Source organism: Solanum tuberosum, unplaced genomic scaffold, assembly GCF_000226075.1.
Source record: "Solanum tuberosum cultivar DM 1-3 516 R44 unplaced genomic scaffold, SolTub_3.0 scf00034, whole genome shotgun sequence".
Classification (NCBI taxonomy): domain Eukaryota; kingdom Viridiplantae; phylum Streptophyta; class Magnoliopsida; order Solanales; family Solanaceae; genus Solanum; species Solanum tuberosum.
This window is the reverse complement of record NW_006238962.1, coordinates 1,663,835-1,683,553: the sequence shown is the minus strand read 5'-3', so window position 1 is coordinate 1,683,553 and position 19,719 is coordinate 1,663,835. Positions and strand designations below refer to the sequence as shown.

Sequence of the window (19,719 nt, the reverse complement as noted above, 5' to 3'; positions counted from 1 at the left end):
AATTTCTTGTCCACCATTCGTGTTCAAGTTCCGTGGTAGGAAGACGTGGTCGCTGGCTCATTTCGTTCCAGTCGCTGCCTGTAACGAGGTAAACAACTCGCAACCTTTTGTTCATCTCGAGTTTGAATGCGTTGAGTCGTGTTTTGTTCTTTGTGATTCAAAAAGGATCCTATATGATATGTTCGAGCCTGTTTCATTACTCTCTCTGTCCAAGCATCGTTTTCCATTTGGTCTGTAAGTGCTATCTCGCTTTTGGATGAGAGTAAAAGTCTAAGAAGGTGGCTAAAATTAGTAGCAAAATGTGAGGTTGCCTTGTTATTTCTGGACTCGACTAGTTTGCCATATCTATTCTTCGATTTCGTTTCACTGGTTCATTAAGTTACGAGATGGCTATTCCGGCATGTCTCTTTAAGATTCTGTTTGTTTTGATGTTTATAAAGAGTTATCCGGCCTTGAATGAGCTGGAAATATTTGAATCTTGAGTTACCGAGGATCAATTTTAGTTTGGAGTCATTGAAGTGGTTTCGTATCTGCTTGATTGCACCTTTAGGTTGTCCAAGACTGTTTTGACTTAATCTGTGATTTTAGAGAAAATCTAGTTAATCTTTGTCTTGGTGTTTAGTTTAATTATATGGTGAGTAATAGATTGGCTTCCTTTTAATTTGTACCTTAGTGAACCATGAATGTATAGCTCCTGCCCAATTAATTGAGATTAGAAGCTAAGTTTTTTTTGCGATTTAACTTTCTACAACATGCACTAATATGTTTAGATGCTTACTAGGATCACTCATTTATACCAAATTAGTGTTGTCGGCTTATGTTAAATGCATGCTCGTGTAAAAATGTGTTAAAGTCTATGGTATGGTTCTAATTTTGCTTGCTGCCATTTTTCTCATCTAATTTCAAGGGATAGAAGCATTTGACTCCTAACATAGTTTATCATAAATTATATCCCTTTATTAAGTGACAGTAACTGCATCATCTCTTGCTTAACTTGATTGACCATCATATTATAAATCAGATTCCCTTTTTGTCATTTATTAATTATTATTTCTTGTTTCCTTGCATGAGCCTTTGAGTGAGTCTACTGGACTCCTTTGCTTATCCGTGCATTTCGTTTTGAGCCGAGAGGGCTCAATCTTGTTTGTCTCGAGTCAACCACCGAAGTACCAGCCATAAGGAATTGAAGAATGTGTCCTCGAAATTGACGTACAGGTGTTTGGAGCTAATACAAGATTGTATACACTAGTACACATCTAGTGTATACGAAAGAGGGAAATGGATCGAAAGGCCCCCAAAATTCAGCTTGTATATTTGTTGTTTTTGGGCCTAAGCCCTATTATTATTATTATTATCATATTGTTAGAATTTAGGACAGATGGAAAATGGGCCTACGGCCCAAAGAAACAAATAAAAAATATATTCAATTTAGTTTAGGACAGGTACAAAGGTGGCAAAAATTGGGCCAAAGGCCCAAAACGAAAATAGGCCAAAGTACTGGCCCAGGCGGACAGAAACCAGACTTGGGCCCAAATCTCCCTCTCTCCTTATTATATATTTCGTGTTAATTTTCTTGTTAGTACATGCTTATTTGCTAATTAATTTTAAGGTTCTTAACTCATAATTCCCCAAAGGACACCCATTTTGAGTTAGCTAACTTACAATACTTTATCTTAAAATAACTAAGTATACTTATCTTTTTCCAAACTGATTTCTAAAAAACTTAGAAGCTTTTCTCTACTTGGACATTTTAGATAATTTATTCCCTTTTCCTCTTTAAATGATTTTAAGTTATAAAATTCGTTCATTCGGTAACTAGTCAAGCATGCCTATTGTTAGCCAAATATTTTAATTGTCGGATAACCGCAAGTTAGCGGACATTTTGAGTGCTTTCAAATCCTTCCCGAAATGTTAATAAGAACCTCGAACCCCCTTAAATATTTTTCAATTGATTTCCTGTTTTAATCTTTTGAAAAAGTAGTTTTCTTAATTTTTCTTGAAAATTAAGTGGCGACTCTTAAACCAGTCTAAAATATATTTTCCTAATAAAACAGAATGGCGACTCCGCTGGGGATTTGAATGGGTTCTAACCTTAAGATTAACTTATTTGGCTATTTGTTTAAATTGTTTACTTGTTTCAATTCTTGTATATTATAAATTGTTGCATTTAATGGCATCCGATTCCGCCAAATGGCAAATAGTTTGCATTAGGAGAAAAGGCGGTTACGTGGCTTTCCACGGCTGTCCTTCAGAAAGCACCTTTGAATTCTTTTGAAGTGATAAACGAATAGTTGGCTTGTGGTCATCCAACGTCGTTTATTATACTTCACCCCGCAGTTTGTCCAACTCGGGTTCCCAGTCTTTCAAAAACCAACTCTTAGTCAATTAGCGTAGAGCTAAACCAAATCCTTTTTAGCGCACTGAACTAAGATGACCCAACACCCAAGGCGTGTTGGGGCCATTAGAGAGACCACCTTGAGTCCAAAACGACCCATGGCCTAAACGTACGATCATACTTATGTGTTAAATTTGAAGGATGTATACATTGTTTGAAAAATCATTGTTCCTTGGGGGTTGGGAGTGGAATAGTTTGTTCTAGTCAAAGAAGGAAGTGTACAATCTACTATTCCATCCAAAGTGTGGACATCAGGAGATGACAAGAGGTCAAAGACGAAGGACTTTCCGTGGAAGCACAGTTTAAGATTGTACCCCTACACGGGACTGATTATTTTGTATCTTATTTCTCATATAATGTATCCCCATTCAGCTTATTCACAAAATTTGTATAAATTTGGGTTTTGAGGGCAATGAAATGTTTCAAATGACGTATGCATCCTTCAAATCGTTAGGCCTACCCTTGGCATAAAAGGGTCACATATTTGTTATTTGTTTAGAACGCGCAATATTTGTTTATGTGTTATAACTGTTTGTGTGAATATGTTGCTTTATTTGAAGACGTTCTAGCCTACCCATCTTGGAATTTTTCTAGAACCCTTTAAGCATAAATATTAAGTCACTATCAAAAGTGCGTCCAAATACTCTTCGAGTCTTTAGTTTCCCAACAAAATTCGAATTTCCTTTTTTCAAATCTTCCTTTCTCATTTCAGGAAAAGGTTAACTCGTCTCAAACCGAAAAGAGATTCAAGGGTCGAACTACGTAGGACCTAAATTCTCCTCCGTGAGATACGTAGGCAGCCTTTCAAGGTTCGGTCCCTATTTTTGAGAAATTCTATATTTCCAACTCTTACAAAGAAATTAGATTTACATCTCAATCGAAAATCAAAGTATGACAATGAAATATACAATCGACTTTGTCCCGACTCAAGTCGACATTTCTGGTCCACTAAGCTCAAAATAAAATAGTCAAATTCCTGTCTATTTAGTCATTTATCCATATATGTGGGCTAGTTTATCTTCAAATGAAGCAACTTTTATGTGTTTACAGTAATGTGTGATATTTTGTATTATTTATCATCGACACAAACTAACACATTTGCCTTTGAGTTGTTTTTCTTTGTCAGGTATTCAAAACTGATCTGTGTTGAGAAAAATGGCTGAACATCCGTACTTCACAAGGTCCAAAGACCCCAAAGATTCCTTCTCCGACCAATATTTGTCAAAAGGCAAAGAAAAAGTGGTTGAAAATGTTGAGAATACAAATTTGACCGAAATTACTGTGAATGACCCCATCATTGTCGAACAGAACAAGTTGATTGAACAATTGTTCCAACAGATTGCTGAAATGAGGGCTGAAATGGATAAGACGCAAGATTTGACGAATCTAGCTATCATTGCCAACACTCCTACTCTAGACAACGGAAGACCTCCACTCAATTTTCCTACTTCGGATCCAACACTCGAGGATTTTTCAAATAATTCATCCCCCTCTACCATTCCAAAACCTCCCATCATCGACTTAACCACCCCTAACCCACATCATGCTAGCTCTTCACACCAAAAGTTACCTACTCCTCCAAAACCAAATACCAACACTTTCCAGAATTTTCCTCCTGTCCATCAAACCCTTACTCAAATTGTCAAAAACCCACCTACAACTCAACCCATACCTCTAAAAACCGCATTTCATCTTCCAATATCGCCAGAATCATACCCTCCATTTACCCCACATTTTGAATTCAGTCAAAATGAGAAGAAGGAGAAGGAGTGCAAGAACATCAGAGAGAAAGTTATGAATGCAATGAAGGACTTTCGATACACCACAGACATTGTGGGGTTGAATTATGAAGATTTGTGCATTCATCCACATTTGGAGCTTCCAGAAGGTTTTAAAGTACCAAAATTTGAAACATTTTATGGAGTTGAGAATCCGTTGACTCATTTGAGGGCTTATTGTGATCAACTCATTGGAGTTGGGAAAGATGAGACTTTGTTGATGTGACTCTTTAGTCGAAGTCTAAAAGGAGAAGCATTGGAATGGTTTATTTCTAAAGAAACCAATCAGTGGCCAAGTTGGAACGGTTTGGCTAAAGACTTTATTGAAAGGTTTGGCTACAATGTAGAATTTATTCCCGATCGATACTCTTTGGAGAGAATCAAACAGAATTCTACTGAAAGCTATCGAGAGTATGCCTACCATTGGAGAAGAGAGGCTGCAAGGGTTAGGCCTCCCATGACCGAGAAAGAGATTATTGAAGTCTTCGTGCGCATTCAAGAGCCGGAGTACTACAATAGGATGTTGCTCATTTTAGGAGGGAAGTTCAGTGAGATAGTTAAAGTTGGTGAAGCTATTGAAGACGGTCTCAAGACCGGAAAAATCATCCGAATGACTCCTCAAGATGAATTCTCGGGACCATTGAGGAGGAAGAGGGAAGATGTTTCCTCTATCTCATTGGAATCAAGCCAAAAATCAAAGAGGCATGCTGGTCTCAATGTTCGAAAGTCTTTACCATCCAAAACCTACCCTTTAGCTCCACAAAATCCCTACCTCATCCAACCAAATTACCTAACTCCACCACCAAATCATCCAAATTACCAAGCTCCATTGCCAAATTATCCAAATGCCCCTCATAGCTACCAAGCTCCACAATACCAAAATTTTCAAACATCAGCACATACTCGCCAAAATCCTCCAAGTTATCGTCAAGTACCCCTGTTGTCGCGAAATAATTACAATCTTTCTTGTCATGAGTATTTGAAGAAACCTTCTCGAGTCTTTACTCCTTTGGTTGAAAGTCGATCCCAACTCTTTGAGAGATTGAAAGTGGCTGGCCTAATACGAACAATTGATCCAAAAATGTCAATGTCAATTCCAGACTTTACAGGCCTGATCTTCGTTGTTCTTACCATTCAGGAGGTGCTGGACATACCACTGAGGATTGCATCAACTTAAAGCATAAAATTCAAGACTTGATTGATCAAAGAATTGTCACTCTTCAAGCTATCAATTCTGATGCCAATGGTAATTCGCTGATGAATCGTGGAGGATTCGCTATTAACATGATTGACCCAAAGTCTCAAGCACCTCCCCGTCAAAACGCCCCAAATTATTGTCAAATGCATCCGCCTCACCAAGGTCATTATGATCCTCCTCGTCCGAGATTCGAGAAGAAACCTGCTCGAAAGTTTACGCCCCTCATTGAAAGTCGAACAAAGTTGTTTGAGCGATTAACTGTGGCAGGATTTATTCATCCAGTTGGGCCCAAGCCTGTTGATACTAGCTCTAAATTCTATCGAGCTGATCGAAGGTGTGCGTATCATTCCAACAGTGTTGGGCATGATACTGAAGATTGTATTAATTTAAAGCATAAGATCCAGGACTTGATCGACCGAAAAGTGGTCGAGACCACTGTAACCAACGTCAACAGTAATCCTCTACCGAACTATGGAGGCGCCACTATCAATATGATAGAGACGGAGGATGAGTGGTGCATGGTAAAGACGATAGTTCCGGCTGGTCCTGACAACCTGGAGAAAGTTGTAGCTTCTCTAAGCATAAGTGAGAAACTCAACTTTACGATTATGACACCCCATCAAGCTTTTGCTTTAGTGTCAAGAGAGGGTCAGAACAAGAAGGGAATTAATCATGTTCCACCAAGGTATGTGCCTCATTTATGCCAGTCCTTTCTGGTAGGGGAATATGCCAATGATGACGGTTTTGGAGAAGGAGTTGGGGATCTTTTTGAAAAAGGTGATGTTGCACCCAAGAAGATGATTGAGATGCCAAACATACGAGATGCCGAGCCAATGGAGCAAGTTCTTAATTGGACTTACACTCCGCTCTTGATTCCTCGTTCATCTTGATAGACAAAGATGAATTTTATGTTGTTTCTAAAATGGGGGGTAGTCCGAATGATGCCCGGAACCCACCTTTTATGTCATTTTAACTGATTATGTCTTAATTTCCCTCGTGATGTTTTGAAAAAGGCAAAATGGCCCATGGTCATGGCCAAAGTTCGTATTTCCTTATTTTCAATGAGAGACCTCTTCTATTGTGAAGATTTATTTTACTTGCTTTGATTTTTCTATCTAACAGCCTTTGTTTTTTGGTTTCAGTAAAAATGATTTTTTAAAACCTGTCAATATCATGTCGTGTCACAAGCTGAATGAACAAAATGAGGGAGATGAAGATGATTTTGAAAAGCTTGTCGAAGATTTGAAACAGTTCGAGAATTTGAATAAGTCGAATCTAGATGAGACAGAAACTGTAAATCTGGAAAAGGATGACTGTGTCAAAGAAGTCAGAGTTAGGGTTCATCTGAGAAAAGATCTGAAAAGAGAACTCAATAGTTCACTTGGAAAATACATCGATGCATTTGTGGACCACATGTCGTGGCTGAACATAGACATTCATCTCAAGATTCCAATCAACGCATATGCCATCAAGAGTTATGATATTTGAAGATTCAGAGTTTCTTTTATTCTTTCCTTGTAATCGCATCATTTATTTGTAATCATCTCATGTTCTGTAGTTAGGAAATTATTTCTTGTAATGAACTACGTCTGACCTGAATTCTCAAGAATGAGATACGTAGGCGGCCTATGTCGGCCTCGGTCACCCCTTTATCCCCTCTTAATATTTTTCTTTGTACATGAACTACGTCTGACCTGAATTCTCGAGAATGAGATACGTAGGCGGCCTGTATCGGCCTCGGTCATTTCCTTATCAAATTTTCTTTTCATTAACCCTTGAGGGGGAACTACGTTTGACCTGATTCCTGCCTCAACGGGATACGTAGGCACCACAACGGCTCGGTCATATCTCCTGTAAGATTTCTATTTTTCTTTACAATAGAAACTAGGACAGAATTTTTGAGAGGGACTCAAAAATTCTCAAGAAGAGGATCTCTATAATAAGTAAAGACTGAAGATACATTGTGATTTGCAAGTGGGACAAAATTTTTGAGAGGGTCTCAAAAATTCTATAAGTCATATATCTACATTTTGAGATATTCCAAGACATCTAACTGGGACAGAAATTTTTGAGCATGGCCTCAAAAATTTATTCAAGTATCACTAGAAGTTTGTAGTAAATTTCGAACATTTCAAGCATATTAGAAGTTTAAAGCTAACTTCAAGTGATCTTTGGCATCGTTAAAGTTCACAATCAGCGGCAGAAATCTCCGACACCTTTGGATTTTAGAGTCAACTGCAAAACCTTTCAATCATAGCAGGAGGACGTGTCAGAAATTTCCCAAGCTTTAAGGATTTTGAATTCTCCAGAACAAGCTATCGGATACATCGAAGTTTTGAACCAAGGACGTTCATTTAAGCTATGCATGACATGACATTTGACAATGACCTTTTCCAAGTTGATTTTTTTTAAAAATAAAATATATATATATATTTTTTATTTTATTTTTAGGCTTTTGATAAGACAAACATTTCGTATAGTTTCATCTTATGTCTATCGAGAAGCAAGAGATCGGAGTGATTAACCGAAGATAGCAAGACAAGGAGCGAGCAATTGAAGAGCTCAACACAGATCAGTTTGTTTCAAAAACTAATAATTTTTCTGTGGATGCAGGTCTATAAGTTTGCCTCAAGATCACCATATTCCTCCATTAAATGAATATGGAATAGTCAAAGGGCGAGTAGCTCCCCAAAATTGTCAACTTTTCTATGGATAGAGGAAAGTCATTGAAGTTTTTCAGAAGAAAAAGAAACAGTTCAGAATACGAGCAACAACACCTCGTTCAAATTCCCAGCAAAGCATGTGTCATAAGGAATACAAATGTTCAAATGTGAACAAGTGAATATGTCACTTTCAACATGTACAAGCATCTACAATGACATCAAATTACATTTTTTAGCATCAAGGGGCATTTCTACAGGATTATCAAACGAGATAATACCACTACCCAGAGGGACATACTTGTGGTGTTATAAAATGAGATAGTACCACCACCGAGAATGACATTATCGTCATTTTATCGATGGATCAACATCATCCTACTAATGGATCATCAACGAAGCATCAATGTTATCATCCAGAGTGACATCAACATAATCCTTCCAATGGATCATCAATGAAGAATCGTCATCCTATCAATGGAGCATCAATGTCATCATCCAAAGTGACATTAACACAATCCTACCAATGGATCATCAACGAGGAATCATCGTCCTATCAATGGAACATCAACATAATCCTACCAATGGATCATCAACGAAGAATCATCGTCCTATCAATGGAGCATCAACATAACCCTATAAATGGATCATCAACGAAGCATCATCATCCTATCAATGGAGCATCAACATCATCCCGCCGATGGAATCATCAATCATTATCCTATCAATGGAGCATCGATATCATCATCATATCATGTAGCAGCATTATCCTACCAATGGATCATCATCATCCTATCAATGAAGCATTGTCATCTACATCGTATCAAGTCATCATCTACTATGTCAAAACCACGAAAGCTGACATCAGAACATTTATAGAAGGAACATTTGTTGAATACGGTAAACGTATCACTTCTCTATTTAAATTATAGTTTCTGCTAACAAGTTTATTTCATTCTTTGTCGAGAACGTCCAAGAGGATGAATTCTCAAGTCAAACCACAGGTATAGACAACATCAAAAAAGATGCAGTACAATGTGGAACTTTTCCTTAGCACAAGCTGAGGAGCGAATATTTATCGAGCCATCCACCTCGTTACAGTTGGATAATCATCGAGCATCCACCTCGTTACAGTTGGATAATTATCGAGTCATCCACCTCGTTACAGTTGAATAATCATCGAGCCATCCACCTCATTACAATTGGATAATCATTGAGCCATCTGGCTCGTTGCAGAGATCACAAGAGTTTGTCATGCAGAAATCAAGCAATGACATCTCCAAATTCGCAACAAATCATGAGTTATAATGGACATATTGTGTTCGAAAGCAGTATCCATTATCTTTCACTCTTAACACTTCTTTATTTTCTCATCTAGTTGGAAAAAAAATGTTTATGCTTATTCATAGATATATACTCATTTGTTATATGCATGATCTTTCTTTATTTTTGACTCAAACCGCTAGCTAGAGCAGCACTATGTCGACTAATTATTTACTTTGAGTGTGCAGACATATACTGAGCATACTTATGTGACATCTTTCACAGCAAGAGTAACTGAAAACATCGTAAGAGATGCTACCACTTTTTCCAGTTACAGTTTCTACTAACAAGTTTATTTCAGTCTTTGTCGAGAGCATCCAAAAGGATGAATTCTCAAATCAAACCACAGGTGCGGACGACATCAACAAGGATGCAGCACAACGTGGAACTTTTTCTTAGCAGCGAACTGGGACATAGTCCAAAGAGGAGTGCCAAACTCTTAGGACACGAGCTGAGGAGCGACTTCCACCATAATCAAAACCACACCCCTATCAGAAGGCATGTGGGTTTTTCTTTAGGTTTATCAGTTTCAGTTTCGCATCCGAAAAGTTTTGGCTTTTGCCGGAGGCAACTTTCCAATCTGAGTGACAATGCACAAGAGCTTTGGAAATTATGCTCGTGTAAGTTCATAATTATGGATGTGAAGAGCTCCGCATTCATGGCTAAGAGGTTGCAAGCCTCTTTTTCATACTCGACTTATTTGTCACTCCTCCCAACCGAAGGTTATCTTAGCATAAGAGATTTCCTTTTCAACCGATAGAGTCGAATTACAAGCAGCCTGATTCCCTGAGTTGAGGATATGTAGGCGAGATCATTGTTGAAAACTCGGCTGTGTTCCAACATTCTCCCTTAAATCTTATTCCCAAGTGTTGCGGTCTCTTCATAATTTGATATCGGAATAACTTTTGAATTCTTTCAAAATCGTGCGTCAAATCAAGCGTATCGAACTACAAGTGGCCTGAATTCTCATATAGCCGGAGATATGTAGGAAACCCACTTCTGGGGTTTGGTCATAATTCCTAAAGTCCGTACCAAAATCTTTTTTTTTTCAAAAAACATGACTAATTTTGACCCTCCCCGATAATAATTAATTTCGAGCTTCTTAATTTTCAAATGATTTAAAGTAATTAATTTTAGAAATTTCGAAAAAAAATATAATAGACTAATTTGCGAGTTATTTCAAAAAGTTTGTCACTTATTACAATTTTTAAATAATAATATGTCTTTTATATAATTATGTATATAATTAGTGCATTTTATAAATATTGGAAAATCGTCTCAAAAAGATTTTGTTTAATTAGATATTTGGTTAGTTTGTTTAGTTATCTAATAGTTTACAATATTGAGTTAATTAGTTAGTTTATAATTAAGTTAATTTATATAATTATGTGTCTAATTAGTATATTTTACGAATGATCGAAAATTGTCTCGAAAGGATTTTAGCTTTATTTAAATATTTGGTTATTTAGTCGTTTATATTGTCAAAGTAATTAGTTTATAATTAAGTTAATTATTTTATTTCGTTAAGATTAGGAAGCTCGTTAATTAAGTAATATTAATTCATCTTATTTAATTTGTAGTCGAATTCGCCAGTTTATTAAATTTGACTAACTTTTAAATCCGATAGAACTTTTTTTCTTTTAAACCAAATCAAGCCATTTGCCAACTCCCATAACCCATTTTATTTTCCAATTCCAAATACCCATTTCCCAAGCCCAACCGACCCACTCCCAATTCTGTCCAATTATTCCCAGGCCCGTTTCTAAATTCCTAACTACAGTAGCCCACACTCTTCATCCCATCCAGACCAGCCCAATAACCCCTGACTCGGCCCACTTCTCTTTCCCATCAATTAAACCCATCAGCAACACTCCACGCTAAGGCTAAAGTCGCAACAACAATCACAGGCGACGTGAAAAACAGAGCAAGCGGCGTCAATCGCGGAAGGCCTACAACGATGCTCTAACGTTCACAAGCTGACGGAGCAATACACGGAGTTTACACGGAGAGCAACAGTGAGGAATGCGTACAGTACGATTCCTTGTCTTCTTCTTCATGTCCCTCTCTGTCGTACATTTTGAGCAGAGAAAAGCAGCACGCGTCTGTCCCCATTTCTTCTTTCGGAATGGGGACGAAGCTTCAAAAAAGGGTGTTTCCCTAAATTTGTGAAAGATTTTCGATTTTGATTTTTGAATTTGGAATGGGCCTTGCACCCGATTTTTTTTCCAGCCCTTTCCCCTTGAAATCGAACCCTAGCTCCCTTATATATAATGCTTTACAGTTTCAGTATGAGCGGAGAGGGGTTTTTTTTTCTTTTGGAGTTGGATTTTCATTTTTTAGCAAAAACAATTCAAAAAAAGGGGCTTGAGCACTAGTACTAAAAGCTGGAAATACGTTTTGGAGGCAGAGGATACAACGTTTTTTTTAGAGTGTTTTTGTTCAGTTTTCGGTTCAAATTTCTTGTCCACCATTCGTGTTCAAGTTCCGTGGTAGGAAGACGTGGTCGCTGGCTCATTTCGTTCCAGTCGCTGCCTGTAACGAGGTAAACAACTCGCAACCTTTTGTTCATCTCGAGTTTGAATGCGTTGAGTCGTGTTTTGTTCTTTGTGATTCAAAAAGGATCCTATATGATATGTTCGAGCCTGTTTCATTACTCTCTCTGTCCAAGCATCGTTTTCCATTTGGTCTGTAAGTGCTATCTCGCTTTTGGATGAGAGTAAAAGTCTAAGAAGGTGGCTAAAATTAGTAGCAAAATGTGAGGTTGCCTTGTTATTTCTGGACTCGACTAGTTTGCCATATCTATTCTTCGATTTCGTTTCACTGGTTCATTAAGTTACGAGATGGCTATTCCGGCATGTCTCTTTAAGATTCTGTTTGTTTTGATGTTTATAAAGAGTTATCCGGCCTTGAATGAGCTGGAAATATTTGAATCTTGAGTTACCGAGGATCAATTTTAGTTTGGAGTCATTGAAGTGGTTTCGTATCTGCTTGATTGCACCTTTAGGTTGTCCAAGACTGTTTTGACTTAATCTGTGATTTTAGAGAAAATCTAGTTAATCTTTGTCTTGGTGTTTAGTTTAATTATATGGTGAGTAATAGATTGGCTTCCTTTTAATTTGTACCTTAGTGAACCATGAATGTATAGCTCCTGCCCAATTAATTGAGATTAGAAGCTAAGTTTTTTTTGCGATTTAACTTTCTACAACATGCACTAATATGTTTAGATGCTTACTAGGATCACTCATTTATACCAAATTAGTGTTGTCGGCTTATGTTAAATGCATGCTCGTGTAAAAATGTGTTAAAGTCTATGGTATGGTTCTAATTTTGCTTGCTGCCATTTTTCTCATCTAATTTCAAGGGATAGAAGCATTTGACTCCTAACATAGTTTATCATAAATTATATCCCTTTATTAAGTGACAGTAACTGCATCATCTCTTGCTTAACTTGATTGACCATCATATTATAAATCAGATTCCCTTTTTGTCATTTATTAATTATTATTTCTTGTTTCCTTGCATGAGCCTTTGAGTGAGTCTACTGGACTCCTTTGCTTATCCGTGCATTTCGTTTTGAGCCGAGAGGGCTCAATCTTGTTTGTCTCGAGTCAACCACCGAAGTACCAGCCATAAGGAATTGAAGAATGTGTCCTCGAAATTGACGTACAGGTGTTTGGAGCTAATACAAGATTGTATACACTAGTACACATCTAGTGTATACGAAAGAGGGAAATGGATCGAAAGGCCCCCAAAATTCAGCTTGTATATTTGTTGTTTTTGGGCCTAAGCCCTATTATTATTATTATTATCATATTGTTAGAATTTAGGACAGATGGAAAATGGGCCTACGGCCCAAAGAAACAAATAAAAAATATATTCAATTTAGTTTAGGACAGGTACAAAGGTGGCAAAAATTGGGCCAAAGGCCCAAAACGAAAATAGGCCAAAGTACTGGCCCAGGCGGACAGAAACCAGACTTGGGCCCAAATCTCCCTCTCTCCTTATTATATATTTCGTGTTAATTTTCTTGTTAGTACATGCTTATTTGCTAATTAATTTTAAGGTTCTTAACTCATAATTCCCCAAAGGACACCCATTTTGAGTTAGCTAACTTACAATACTTTATCTTAAAATAACTAAGTATACTTATCTTTTTCCAAACTGATTTCTAAAAAACTTAGAAGCTTTTCTCTACTTGGACATTTTAGATAATTTATTCCCTTTTCCTCTTTAAATGATTTTAAGTTATAAAATTCGTTCATTCGGTAACTAGTCAAGCATGCCTATTGTTAGCCAAATATTTTAATTGTCGGATAACCGCAAGTTAGCGGACATTTTGAGTGCTTTCAAATCCTTCCCGAAATGTTAATAAGAACCTCGAACCCCCTTAAATATTTTTCAATTGATTTCCTGTTTTAATCTTTTGAAAAAGTAGTTTTCTTAATTTTTCTTGAAAATTAAGTGGCGACTCTTAAACCAGTCTAAAATATATTTTCCTAATAAAACATAATTAATCACAAAAAGTTTTCAAAACTAACAACAACCATATTACTATAGGTCTAGCCTAGACCCAAAACTTATACAAACTTAAAATCAAGTTCCTAAATTTTGATGCCAATTATCATGTCAACCCTCATATTTCCAAATTTCAAGTCTAGGGTTAAATTTCCATTCTCCAATACCATAAATCTTATGGTATTTATATGATAGGATATATTTAATATTTAAGTACCTATCTCAATATGCCATAACTTAACTCATAATGTGATAATAATAATAAATTAAGTCAAATTACCAATCATCCACGGAAAGAACACCACCTCCGAACCTAAGAATACATACGTCCTCACTATATCTCCAATTCTAATTATATTCCTAATTGCTAACCACACATAGTATAGCAATCATTACATATCAATCATTTATTAAATTATCAATAATCAAATCCTCCAACCAATATAATAATGTGATGATTTTCAAGACATTAAAAAAAAGAAAGGCAAGAAACACAAACAGTACGCTAATAATATTCTTCCTTTTGGTGCAAAACTAATTGCCACTGCACCAATCATTGGCAACAATTACTATATTGAACAATTTATATTCCAATCCAAATTCAATTATAGTATATTAAAGATTGTTCCACTAACGTCTAATCAAAATTTAATATTACAGAAATTCATCATCGCATTCGGTGATGAAAAATTGTGAACAATTCTTACCTGAATTTTCTCCTCTTCTTATTATCTTTTCTTTTCATATAAAAATAATCAGATAAACCCTACTACTTAGTTTAATATATAAGGGTCAAATAGTATTGGGTTTTAAATAAATTATCACTTTACCCCATTAGTTATAAATTAAATTAATTATTTAAAAATAATTTGTCAATTAAATAATCGTAATTATCGAATAGTTCAAAAAAAATTCCAAACATACTTTATTGACTGATCAGAAATTACTCGAGACAACTATCGAGAGGGATAAAACGGTAATTTTATAAAAATATCCAAAAATGACCTTTCGAGTCATTACAAGTGTGATATCATTAACAGTAAGTATTAGATGTTATTATTATTATTAGGTAAGAAATATATTCCATCCGTCTTAAAATACTTGTAATGTTTGTGGTATTTGACTATTTTTGACATGTTTATCACACATACTTCTGCATATTAATTATTGTACTTGAATATTTTAATTTGCAACCAGTAGATATTTTCTTATCAATAATAATTTTTAATTAACAAAGGGGTCCATCATGTCATCTATTTCCAAAACAAAAGAACATGTTTTTATTAACCAATAAGATTTAAAAATAGTTAGACACTCTATTATATCTCCTAAACAAAAAATGGTGGCATATCCTGTTCTTGGCATTCCACTATCTAACAATCATGTGGTAAATCATTTGGAGGTGGATCAAAGATTTGAAGTTTATAAATTTGTATAATGATGTTAAATTCATATTATAATAAGTAACAATTAAATGTGTAACTAAATATTTAATAAATTTCTTAATATATATAAGTATGTGTCCCCGTAACATTTTTTACGAACAGGGGCGAAGCTAGGGATTGAATCTCTTACGTTGAAAAAGCTATGTTGAACTCCCTCAGTGAAAATTCTGCAAAATAATCATGAGATATATCTGATATTCTTATTCAACTTTAAGATTGTTTTGCGGTACACAATTGTTGGGATTGGGATGTGGACGTTCTTTACGATATTATATAAATACAAACAAATGATTAAGCAACAAATCCGTTGTAGTCTAGTTGGTTAGGATACTCGGCTCTCACCCGAGAGACCCGGGTTCAAGTCCCGGCAACGGAATTAGTTTTTTTTTTTATTTCTTGTTTTGTCGAGAGTCTTATCGTAAACAACTTGTTTGTTTATATATATTGTTGTTATTGAATCTTTTTCCCGAGAAGGAAGAGTTCTTTTCTTCTTTCATATGATAATAATGATATCGATTTAAGTTATATACATGATAACGTAAGAACTATACATAAATCAAAAGGCAAATGTGTTAAATGAAAAGATGAATCTATTTAATTATTAATCATTACTCATTTGAAAGTAGAGACGTAACTAATGATATTTAATAATCAAACAACACTTGTCTCAATCTTCAATCTATATCGATTGGTTTTAGTGAAACAATGAATTTTTATTTGATTCTTTAATAATCTCTTATGTGAAATTCAATTGAGCGGTTAGATGTCTCTCTTTGGAATAGCTTCTCTATCTTTTGTGAATGAAATATGAATTGCTACATTTACATTTTACATGCATACCTATATTCTGAATCGAAAATAATGGGTTCAATTGAAGCCATTATACATATGCCAAATCTATCACTTATCTCGTGAATCATCTCGTGAATGCTAAATTATGGGGAAAAGCTAGAATGACAAAAGTATAAAATAATAATAAATTAGTTTAATCTCATAAATAAAATCTGAAAAAAATAGTGTATATGTAGATATTACCTTGTAATGATAAGAATGTTATTTTCGTTAAATCCTTATCTCACAAAGAGATGAAAATGAAACAACAAGAGTCCATTAAAACCACAAGAATTGGGCAAAGAGGTGGCAAAGGACCAATTTGAGGTGGATCAATCATATTAGCTGGCCTAGACACCTGGGTAAAACTTGTGTGATTTACACAAATGGCCCTTTTCAAGGATGTCACAATTTAGATTTTATTCCTACTTATAAAGTTATATAAATGTAAGTATAGTCTTTGACAAATTAAAGGACAAACGTTTGATCATATATTGTTTAATCTTACATATAAAATATTAAACTATCATCTCACGCGCGGTTGTAATAACTTGTAAACTTTTAGACATTAATCTAATGTACTTTTATAAACTTTTAATAATTCTTTAGACCATAATCTAAAAGGTCCATTAATTAAAAAAATAAAATAAAAATGGGTTGATTTTCAATTGTTGGTCTATAGAACTCACTCCACATCCAACTTACTACTTAAAAAATGAAAATGTCTACGAACTTCATCGCAAATCTATCTCTATTTTGCTTGTAGTTAATATAAATTTGTTGTTAAATAAATTTTACTGTTTAGCTACAAAATTTGTCTGTCGTTACGTCCAAGAAAAAAAATTTAGTGTTAAGATCCATTGCAACTTGATCAACATTATTTAGATGTTTCACGAAATTACCTCCCATAGAACAAATGAATAATCAAAAGTATCATTTGGGGCATTAAGTAGTTTCTTCATGTGAACAAAGAGGTTTAATTAATTTACCACAATTAAAATTGTCTAATTAATTAGCATGCAATGTATCTTCAACTAATGTTATTAAGGTTATAGTGAATAAAAGAACTTTGAAATTTTTAGTTGAAAAGCTTCTTTTGCATGCATATTTTCTTCTCATTTGAAAATTCCTTAACTTAAACATTCGTTTTTCTTCACTTCTTTGCGTTTCTAATTTGTTTACATTCTCACAATAACACTAATAAAAACGTATTCAGTGTAATATCATGAGTAGGGTATGAAGAGGATGGTGTGTATGCAACCTTGTGAAAGCAATCGTAATTCGTAGAGGTTGTTTATGATACGCCGATTCAAGTAAAATATATTGAAAATACCTATGAAAAAGAATTATAACAATTTTTTGAATATCAATATGATGAAAAAATACACCGTAAAATGTTAGTCAAAAGTTTTATTGTTTGACTCTAAAAAAAGAAACTATGACAATTAAAAATGGACGAAGGTAGTAATATTTTTTTTTGCATTCACATTGAAAGCTAAATTAAAAAGAGACAAATAATATTTGTGCTTTAAGTTTAGAACTTTGCAAAGTCTGGAATTTTTCTCTTTATTACAGTTTGTCATTAGCAAGAAGGCACCGAAAGAAGAAAAAAATACAGCCTTTTTTCTGCATATTATGTACCACTAAATAGAATATTTGGTTAACAAGCCAACCCTTATTTTTTTATTTTTGTTTTGTTTTTCACCCGGTGTTGAAGTCCGTATTAGAATCTCGATTAAATTCTAATCATGCATTGTATGGCTCATTAGGGAGTGATACTCCTAATAAAAAAATTTCCATACCCAAAACTCGAACTCAAACTCTGATTAAAGATGAAGAGGTCCCTCCACTTTACCACAACCTAGATTGATTTTTTCTATATTCTTCATGCCCAAGCATTTCATTCACAACTTTTAAAAAATAAGTTTCTGAATATATTATATTTAATTTCAAATTATTAATATTGTATTCCCTCTGTCCAAAAATAGTTTTCCACTATACTATTTTGGGATATCCAACAATACTGTCCACTTTATGAAAGTAATGGATAATTTTACGCTTAGTTTTAATTTACCCTTATCATTAATTATAGACATTTCCTTATTATTTTTCAAGACATTTCCTTATTACACTTTTCAAGACATTGTATATTCAAAGGATGATATAGTAAAATTATCATTCTATTTATAGTTTCTTAAGAAATGTGCAAAGTTAATAGTGGACAAGTATTATTGGATAGAAACGGTAATAAAATTATACTACCTCCGTCCACTTATAGTTGTCATAGTTTCCTTTTTTAGAGTCAAACGATAAGTACTTTGACTTACATTATACGGTGTATTTTTTCATCATATTGTTATGCAAAAAAATTACAATTTATAGTACTTTTTGTATAGTTTTTGAATATCTACATTTTTTGTTTAAAATATCGAATTAATGTGATCTAATTCACTTTGAAAATTAGTCAAATTGACTTTCGAAAAGCGCAACATGATAATTAAAAGTGGACAAAGGAAGTAAAGATTGAACCTGATAAAATATTAAATTAAAATCATAAGTTTCATTCTTTATCACGTCACGTTACCAATCTTAGTGGATCCACAAATGTTATATTATTATTTTTTGCTAAACAAAGTATTTGGATTTAGTTAGTATATACGTAATTAGTAGTATATACTTTTAATTAGTAGATTGTTGGATTTAGTTAAGTTTCTTGTTTTTAGCTTTTAATTAATACATGAAAGTATATATATGGTAAAGATTTAAACTTTTAGATGAAATGACAGATCATCGTATCATCATTCATCATTCATCATTTAAAAGAAAATCTATTTACTCGATCGTCACATGAGTTATTAGCTTAACTATGTTTTTATATCACATATTTATATAATTTAATCAAAATAAATAAATTGCTGTTTAAATGTCCATTTTAGTCATGAATATTTATTTTTTCGGAATACATTGTTTAGACACAGAATTATTATTATTTTCCAAAATTCAATAAACTTTTAATTATTTTTTCACAATTTCCAATTCAAATACTCACGAAAAATCAAAAAGTAAATTCAATTGCGCCAATCACAACTCCCTTTTCAACTTAAAAACAAATACAATACTACTTTTTGTTCTTCAAATTTTGTTATTTTATATTCAAACACTCATTTAATCTCTCACCCAATATTCAATATCCAATTTAAAGTTCAAATTAATTAATTTGTGCACCTACAAAAAATAAAAGTGTTTCTTATCATAATTTTTATCCAATTGAAAGTTCAAATCCGCAACAAATTCTAGAAGTAAAATTCTCGAATAACATATATATCTCGATACTATTATTTACCCCATGATAGAGATAACTTATCTTTATCTATGAATAGATGATTAAATATGTGGCGAGCTAGCTTATTTAGATTAAGGGTGTGTTTGGTACGAAGGAAAATATTTTCCGAAAAATATTTTTCAATTTTCTCATGTTTGGTTGGGCTAAATGTTTTTCAAATCAATAAGGAAAATAACTTCCCTTCAAAACTTAAGGAAAACATTTTCCAAAACTCTCTTCCAACTTCAAATT

At 34.2% G+C, this 19,719-nt stretch overlaps 1 non-coding gene across 1 annotated transcript; it reads left to right on the top strand.

Annotated features, from left to right (window-relative positions):
- The first annotated feature begins 15,617 nt into the window (after positions 1-15,617).
- Positions 15,618-15,690, top strand: TRNAE-CUC (transfer RNA glutamic acid (anticodon CUC)). The gene has a single exon. It is a non-coding gene; the product is annotated as a tRNA-Glu (tRNA).
- The last annotated feature ends 4,029 nt before the right edge of the window (positions 15,691-19,719 follow it).